The following is a 9,005-nucleotide window of genomic DNA, read 5'->3' on the forward strand; positions in this document are numbered from 1 at the left end:
AATCAAAATGATTTACTCTAAAATTATTTTAAAAAGCATAAATGAAATCGGTCTTTTCTGGCCGTGATTTTGGGGATGTCACACATCGGCTACAACATTAGCCTTACCCGGGTGGTATAGGATATCGCAGTCATAATCCTTTACCACATCCAACCATCTCCTCTGGCGCATATTCAGGTTGGGCTGATCCATCAAATACTTCAAGCTCTTGTGGTCCGTGTATATGGTACACCGAACCCCATACAGATAGTGACGCCAGATCTTGAGGGCGAACACCACTGCCCCCAACTCTAGATCGTGGGTGGGATACCTCGTCTCATGAGGCTTCAGCTGCCTCGATGTGTATGCTATCACATGCCCTCTCTGCATCAGCACGGCTCCCAACCCCGATATCGACGCGTCACAATACACCACAAAGTCCTCCATCCCTTCCGGAAGGGCTAAAACTGGGGCTTCGCACAGTCTCTGGCGAAGTGTCTCGAAGGAGGCCTGCTGCTCTGGACCCCATGAAAAAGCAACACCCTTCCAGGTCAACCTGGTGAGTGACACGACGATCTTGGAGAAATCCCTGATAAATCTCTGGTAATAGCCTGCCAACCCTAAGAAACTCCTGATCTCGGTGGGTGACCTCGGCACCTCCCAACTCATCACTGCCTCAATCTTGGCCGGGTCGACCAATATCCCTTTCTGGTTAACGAGGTGCCCCAGGAACTGGACCTCTCGCAACCAGAAATTACACTTGGAGAATTTGGCATAAAGCCTCTCCGATCTCAGAACTCTGAGGATCTCCCTCAAATGCTCCTCATGCTGCTCTCTGGATCTCGAATACACCAAAATGTCATCGATGAATACGATCACCGAGCGATCCAACATTGGCCTGCACACTCTGTTCATGAGATCTATGAACACCGCCGGTGCATTGGTGAGTCCGAAAGGCATCACCACAAACTCGTAATGCCCATAACGAGTCCTGAACGTTGTCTTTTGGATGTCCTCATCTCGCACCCTCACCTGATGATACCTAGACCTCAAATCGATCTTGGGGAACCAAGATGCTCCCTGCAATTGATCGAACAAATCGTCGATCCTTGGCAACGGGTAACGGTTCTTGACCGTCAGCTTGTTCAACTCCTGGTAATCAATGCACATCCGGTGTGAACCATCCTTTTTCTTGACAAAAAGGATAGGCTCTCCCCACGGCGAGCCGCTTGGCCGAATAAACTCCTTCCCCAACAACTCCTGAAGCTGTGAGGATAACTCCTGCATCTTTGGAGGCACAAGGCGATAAGGCACCTTGGCAATAGGCGCGGCCCCCGGAACCAAATCGATACTGAACTCCACCTGCCTCACGGGAGGCACGCCCGGCAACTCCTCCGGAAATACGTCCGGGAACTCATGCACTATCGGAACCTCATCAACTGACCTCGGTCTCTCTGAATCAACCCTCATATCCATCACATATGCTACAAAGCCCCTACAGCCCTGCTGTAGACACTGTCTCGCTCTAGCGGCCGAACAAAATGCTGACCCAGAACGTGTACCCTCGCCGTACACCGTAAGAACTCCCCCACTAGGGTCTCGTATGGTCACCAGCTGTCGCTCGCAGTCGATAACCGCTCCAAATCTGCTCAACCAGTCCATGCCCACGATGACACAGACATCTCCCATCGCAATAGGAACTAAATCAATCGGGAATTCAACACCGAAAATCTCGAGTACACACCCTCGGATCACCTCTGTGGCATACATCGCCCTCTCGTCAGCTATGGAAACTCTCAGAGGTCGTCTCAACGCCTCACGACTAACACTGATGTGCTGACTAAAAGCCAAAGATACAAAAGACCGACTCGCACCCGAGTCAAATAACACCAAGGCAGGTACAGAACTCACAAGAAAAGTACTTACGCATAACATAATATAGGCACAATATCTCAACATCAAAATAAATACATGAAAGAATACATACCAGCCACGACATCGGGCACTGCGCGGACCTCCTCCGCTGTCAACTGAAAAGCTCTCCCTCGTGCCTTCGGTGCCCCAGCCTTCACTGGCCGGCTCTCAGTAGCTCTGATAGCAGCAGGGGCAGATCCCTGAGATGCTCCCTGTGCTGATCCCCGCAGTTGTGGACACTCTGCCTTCCGGTGTCTGTTCTGGTTGTAGTGAAAACATACTGCAAACCCCTTGGGGAAATCCTTAGCCATATGCCCCTCCTTGCCACATTTGTAGCAAGACCCTGCTCTGCACACCCCATCATGGCTCTTGCCGCACTTGCCACAAGTGCGGCCCCTCTGACTCCCTGATCTCGAATCAGCGGACTTGGCCCGCTTGGCTACCGGCTGAGACTGCACCGGTCATTGATCCCTCCCCTGAGACCCTGCCTCTTCCCTATCCTGGGTCTCCAGCTCTATCTCCCTCTTTCGGGCATTTACCTGAAGCTCGGCAAATTTCTGGTACGTCGAGTTCGCCACAAACTCTCGTATATCCCTCCTCAAAATGCTCAGATATCGGCTCATACGTGCCTGCTCGGAGGACACGTGCTCTGGGCAGAACATCGCCCGCTCATGGAACATCCTCGTAATCACTGTAACAGACTCAGTACCTTGCTTGAGGGTCAGAAACTCCTGGGCCAAACGCTCCCTCTCCACTTGGGGAACATACTCATCTCGGAACATAGCAGTGAACCTCTCCCAGGTCACTGTAGCAAGCTCAGCAGGCGTATAGTGTGCTGTCACAAACTTCCACCAATCCTTTGCTCCCAAGCGAAGTTGGTTCAGCGCGAACCGGACTCTCAAATGCTCTGGATATGAGCAAGTAAAGAAACACCCTCTATGTCTGAAATCCACCTCATCGCTGCAAACGGGTCCTGGGTCCCGTCAAAATCCGGTGGTTTTGTGTTACTGAACTCTCGGAACAGCAATACATCACCACCCTGCGGCCTAGTCGCAGCTATAGCTGCAGTGGCCGCAACAACAGCAGCCTCAGAAAGAGCAGTGTATCGCTCATCAAATGTCTCTATCAATGTGGTCTTGATAGACCCGAACATCTCTGGTATCTCTGCCCTGATGGCCGCAACCACCTCCTCATGGATGATCCTACGGATCTCCTCGTCACTCATACCGCTGCTCTCTGGTGTGTGGCGTGTCCCAACCATGATCTCTCTCTCTCTGAAATACAACATAAAAATATCAGGGACTCGCTCGAGTATACTCACACTCGAATACTCCACCCTACTTGTTCCTTGGTACTTTAAGGATTCTTACTTGGACTGTGCACTGACCCGATATCTTTAGTAGTACGGGCCCAATGCTACCGTCCACACCGCATCAGCATTCACCCCAAGTCCTCACCCCAAAGTCCCAAATCCCAAGGACTCTACTCTCTCTAATCATATGATACTCGCTAGCAGATCTCTCACAACCTCCTTGCTGGTATCTAAACACTCTGAAGCATCCATAGCAGCAAGACTCCTAGACTAAGGCATCACATATCAGGCCACTCTTGTCCTAATAAGAATACCTAGTCTACTCTAGCATGCATAATATAACTCATCATATAACATATCATATCATATCTCATAACACTTATTGTAATGGTATTTTGGGAAATCACTGTTCAGGCGCTGGCTATTCGTACACACGACTCTGCTCTGTTTTGTCTCGAAAGCTCTTTTTACTCTTTTGAAAACTATTTTATTATCGAAATTTCCTCAAATCCTCAGTTTGAGTTCAGATACGCCCGAAGGTGCACCCGAATCCCTCAAACCAAGGCTCTGATACCAACTTGTAACACCGTAAAATTTTTCGCATTTTCAAAACACATTTTCCAAACACATTTATTAATAAAATGTCATTGTATCATATCCTTGTTTCACAAAACATTTCCCAAGATCGAAATACATAAAATCCCATGTGTGTGTACGAATCATGCCGGCGCCTTCCCGCGGTCGTCACTGGTACCTGAAACACATAACACGTAACACTGTAAGCATAAAGCTTAGTGAGTTCCCCAAAATACCACTCTAACACATTTTAGCCACTCGAGGCTATAACCCAGTTTGACCCATCTGGTCAATGTGTCTCAGTGGGACCCTCTAGTCCCAACTCTCCGTGGGCCCTCTGGCCCTAACTCTGTGGACCCAAAGGTCCTAACTCTATGGACCCACTGGTCCTAGCTCTGTAAACTCTGAATCATGCATATCACATATCACAACAATTATAACACATAAATAGCATGCAAATACACTATAGGCAAAGTATAGTGAGAAGACTCACCTCTGGTATCTCGGTAAATCTCTGACTCGGTAAACGTTGGCCTAGCCTCCGCCTAATCATATGAAATAAATACCCTATTTAATATAACTCTCAAAGGCTAGACTATGTCCTCTTATGACACTCTCAGAAGGGTAAAAGATCATTTTACCCCTCTCATAACTCAAAAGGCCCCACAATAGACCATACCCTAAAAGTCAACCAAAAGTCAACTTTCCAGGTTACGTTGCGCGTACCAGATGTGTATGCTGAGCGTACCCGGCTGCCTCTTAGAATTGGGGAACGCCACCCAGTACGCGGCGCGTACTGGGATTACGCCCGGGGTACTCCCCTACTTCAGCCCCCCAGCTCTTGAGGTCTTAAATAGTTAAGACCCACGTCCAACTTCTAGATCTGACCACATCTAAGCCTCTTAATCCATAAATTTGATGACTTTAAGCCTTTGCATGGCTGAACAAGTCACCAACTCCCATAATATTCCATTCTCTAACTCTAGAAGGCTTATTACTCAAGCATGACCTCAAACTAACAACCAAGATGGAAACTTTATGGATCAAAACCACTTATACCACTAAAAAGGGACAGATCTCGGACCATGGAGCACCTTACACTCATAAAGTCTCCACTTTTGGGGGTTTTAACCCTAGAAATGGCACATGCAACAACACCCAAAAGAAGAGGAAAGTTTTGAACTTTATACCTCTAAGTGTAGCCCCTTTCTCTGTAGATCTCAGATCCAAATTGGCACTTCAAGCTTTAGCTTCCAAGAGCTTCGTTCCTTCTTCTTCACTAAGTCACCAATGCATAATTAGCTCCAACAACACTCACACACACTAAGGACGATGGGAGGCTCTCTCTTAGGGTTTCACTCACTAATATGGAGGCTGAGAAATGAGCCTTAGCACCCTTTAAATAGTGCACAAGACAGATTAGGGTTTTTGCACCTGGGCCGGGTACGCCCGATGTAACTCTGGGTACACCCCGTGTACCTTGGCGACTCCGCGTCCAAAATAAGCGCATGAGTACGCCCAGCGTACTCATTTGCCACATAATTCCTCAAAAAGGCTAAACTTGGCAACAAGAGAAAAGAAGGAGGATTGAATAGTTGTACCTGAATCTTGGGATGTTACAACAGGGGTAGGTCGGACACCCCGGTATGTCTGGCATGGGTAGGTTGAGCACCCAGGTATGCTCATCATGGTAGGTCGAGCACCCGGATATGCCTGACAATATGTTTATGATTTGTATGTGGTATGGTGGGGGAAACTCACTAAGCTTCATGCTTATAGTTTTCAGTTTTGGTTTCAGGTACTTCCAACTCGAAGGGGAAAAGGCTGGCTTGATCACATCGCATCACACCATGACTTTCCGCATTAGTGATTTTGGGATTATGACTCTGATGATGATTTTATATGTATCGTTGGATTGCACAACTAAACTATTTTATGGTTACATGGTTTTGGGAAAAATGACATGGTTTATTTTATGATGGTTAAACTTAAAAATGAAAATTTTGGGTTGTATTTTTAGGGGTGTTACAATTTCAGCTAAATCGGACAACGTTTTCCCCTCTGTTAGATTGTTTGAAATAAGCCGCGCAAAGCTGTCAAAATCTAGAAATATCTTTATATCGCTTCATTTTTCTTGTCGTTTACGGATTTTGCTACGGGACTTTATTGTGGTTGCAAGGTATTTGATATGGTTTTAATGATGCTCAAAAATACCATCTTGCTCGTACAAATCTATATAAAAGTAACTTAAACGAGTAAAAATATTCAAAACAATAATCTTACGATTTAATGCAAAAAATAATTAAAATGTTAAAACTAAAAGAAAAAGAATGATAAAATATATACAAAAAATAAGTTATCATTTAAAACGATGGAACCTTAAAGAATCTCTTCTCATCAAGAACAAATGATATACTTAAGAGAAATAGAATAATTTAGGCGAAAATGCAAGAATCACATCTCATCGAAGCAATAATGCGATGGAACCTCAGCGACCCCCCCTATCTTCTCCGGCCATGACTTTGCAGTTCGTGTTCATTATTGTGTAGGTAGGTGTAGATTTTCTGGTATTAAAGAGCTTTTTTGGATTCCATTCATTATCTCAAAGATTTCCTAGACATTTAATTTTTAAACTTGGGGTTTTTCTAATATGAAATTAGGGAAGAAAGGGGATGGCGTCGAATGGACCAATCAGGTGTCAAATGGATTTTTGATAGTGGATGGAACTATCGACGAGTTCAAGCGAACCAGTAGAAGTCCGCCAAGCTACATGGATGTGCTATGGAAACACTTAGCATGGAACCTAGTTCTAGCTATCAAATGTACAATTTTTTCTTGATTTTTTCGTTCTTTTTGTAGACTTGATAAATTAGTTTTCAGGTGGTGGATCAAAGATCTGAGCAGTATATTGTGGGGTTTTTAGTTTTGGTTTTGGTTCGTTGAAATAATTAATGCAATAGCACGTTGAATGTTTGAGGGTTTGGTTTGCGAGATCGAATTTAATTCGAGAGAGAAGAGAAAATGAATTGTAGATAATATGAAGGATTAGAGACTAAAGGTTTATGGACTCACGAGAAGTGTGGGGAGATTCATTATATCGTCTACTTTCAAAACATATATGAAAGAGAGAGAAATACTGGTGGGCTCATTATTTTCTTTTGTATTTTTATTTTATACAAAATTAAAACAAATATGAAAAAAAAAATACAAAGTAGAAGTTATAAGGGCATAACCTTCTTTTCAAGTTTTTTGGACTAAAACCACGAAAAATTTATTATTTTAGACCTTCCATGCAAGTTGAAAACTTTTTTGGACCCTATCTACAAGATTTGCTAAACCACAAGGACCAATTTTGTAGTTTTGTTTTTTTTAATATGTTTGTTTTTTTAAGTACTCCTTTTGGTTAAAAACTCGAGAAGTCCATGGACCATATTTGTTATTTGATAAAAGTATTAGTTTTCGGCCCTAAGGCAACGTCTTTAGCCTTTTTGGTCTTCCTTTCCGCTCATAAAGTGAGAAACACCTCATACCGGAAACCAATCTTTGGAGACATTTGACTATTTAAGAGGCCCTCTGCTCGATTTTATCTTCTTCCGCAAATCCTTCTTAGATCCCGCAATACACTTTACAATGTACCACGTCTTATCAAATATCCCACTAGCCAAAATTTTGAATTTTAAATTTCATTTAAAATCTAATTTTACCTCTAAAACCCATATTTTAAAGGGGCTGTTGTTATGGGTGAAAATTTGGACTGATCGAACATGGCTCTCTTTCCTTTGTTCTAGTTCATGATCTGAACGAGTCGTACATACACCCTAGTACATGTTCCTCGACGCTGAGGGCATCCCCGAAGCGCGGGGGATTTTGTGACATTTCTAATTGGCTGTCTTGTATTTCTAATAAGTTGTTTAATCGTTGGCATGTTGAATCATATACATAATGGACTGGTTTAGATCGATCCTAACCGCATGATTATGAATTCCTTTTATTGAATAGAATAGTAAATAAAAGTCATAATATATTAATATGAAACTCGGCAGGGGTAATTTAAAATCACGAATTGATGCGAAATCCAGGCTATGCTATTGTCATTCAACCGCTACAAGATCAACAATTCCATAAGCTTGGGCCTCTGTTGCTGACATAAAAACATCTCTTTCCATGTCTTCGGAGACAACCCATAGGGGTTTGCCCGTTCTTTGTACATAAACCCTTGTCAGGGTTTCACGTAGTTTCAACAGTTCTCCCACTTCCAGGATGAATTCTCCCGTTGCTACTTCAGAAAAAGAACCAGCAGGTTGATGGATCATTACCCTGATGATATAAGAAAATAAAAGGTTTCTTTATTTCGCATGATAAAGGGAAGAGAAAACAAAGATAAAATGATAACAAGAAAAAAAGATAGAATCGAACAACCGTACGGGCATTATGCATTGCATACGTAATCTTGTGCAAGATTCAAAGTAGCATGCTTGGCGAATATCTTAATTGAGATTCCGAAGAACACTAACACTTATGTTTGCTCTTTATTCTGTTTATATATTTGTTCTAGATCTTAAATATGTCAAGGAAGACCCAGTCAAATCAAAATTAATGTTGAAAACATGGAAAAAAAGACCTGGTCTCCAAGAATTTCAGGATAAAGGAGACCTGATCAACAAGGATTTGGGGGCAGAAGAGTATATCGTGATTTTAGGAATCCGACTTACAGTTGTTAGTATCTTATGTAAAAGTAGTCAACTAAATGTCTCAAAAACACACACGTCTCTTTCTACTTGTGCTCTGCAATATTACGTTCATCACTTGTACTCATTCGATTGAACTAATAAAATTATCAAAGGCAGCCAAATATTCACAATTCCCGAGATTTGGTGCCGATGATCTAACCAAGGATCAAGGCTTTCCTCGTAATTCTTGTGTCTTGCACCTCATAATTTTGGTTAAGATTCGGAATACAATACAACCCTTACTAATTTGGTTGTTTATTGCTTTGCTGTTTGACCAAAAAAATTTCCAACCAAAAAATACATTGTAAAGAGGAACCATAAGTTGACTTTTTGACCTTTTACTATAACCTTAATTTGTTTCTTTCATCATGTTATCAAGTGTTAAGTGGTTCAGACTTCGGTTCCCTTACTTTGTGTTTGAGTAATTTAGATCTCAAAATGGTATGATTTATGAGAAAAAGAACATACATGATCTTTCTACGACTTCTAATAAG

The sequence above is a fragment of the Lactuca serriola genome, chromosome 4 (assembly GCF_051521515.1).
Source record: "Lactuca serriola cultivar US96UC23 chromosome 4, Lser_US96UC23_V15, whole genome shotgun sequence".
Lineage (NCBI taxonomy): Eukaryota > Viridiplantae > Streptophyta > Magnoliopsida > Asterales > Asteraceae > Lactuca > Lactuca serriola.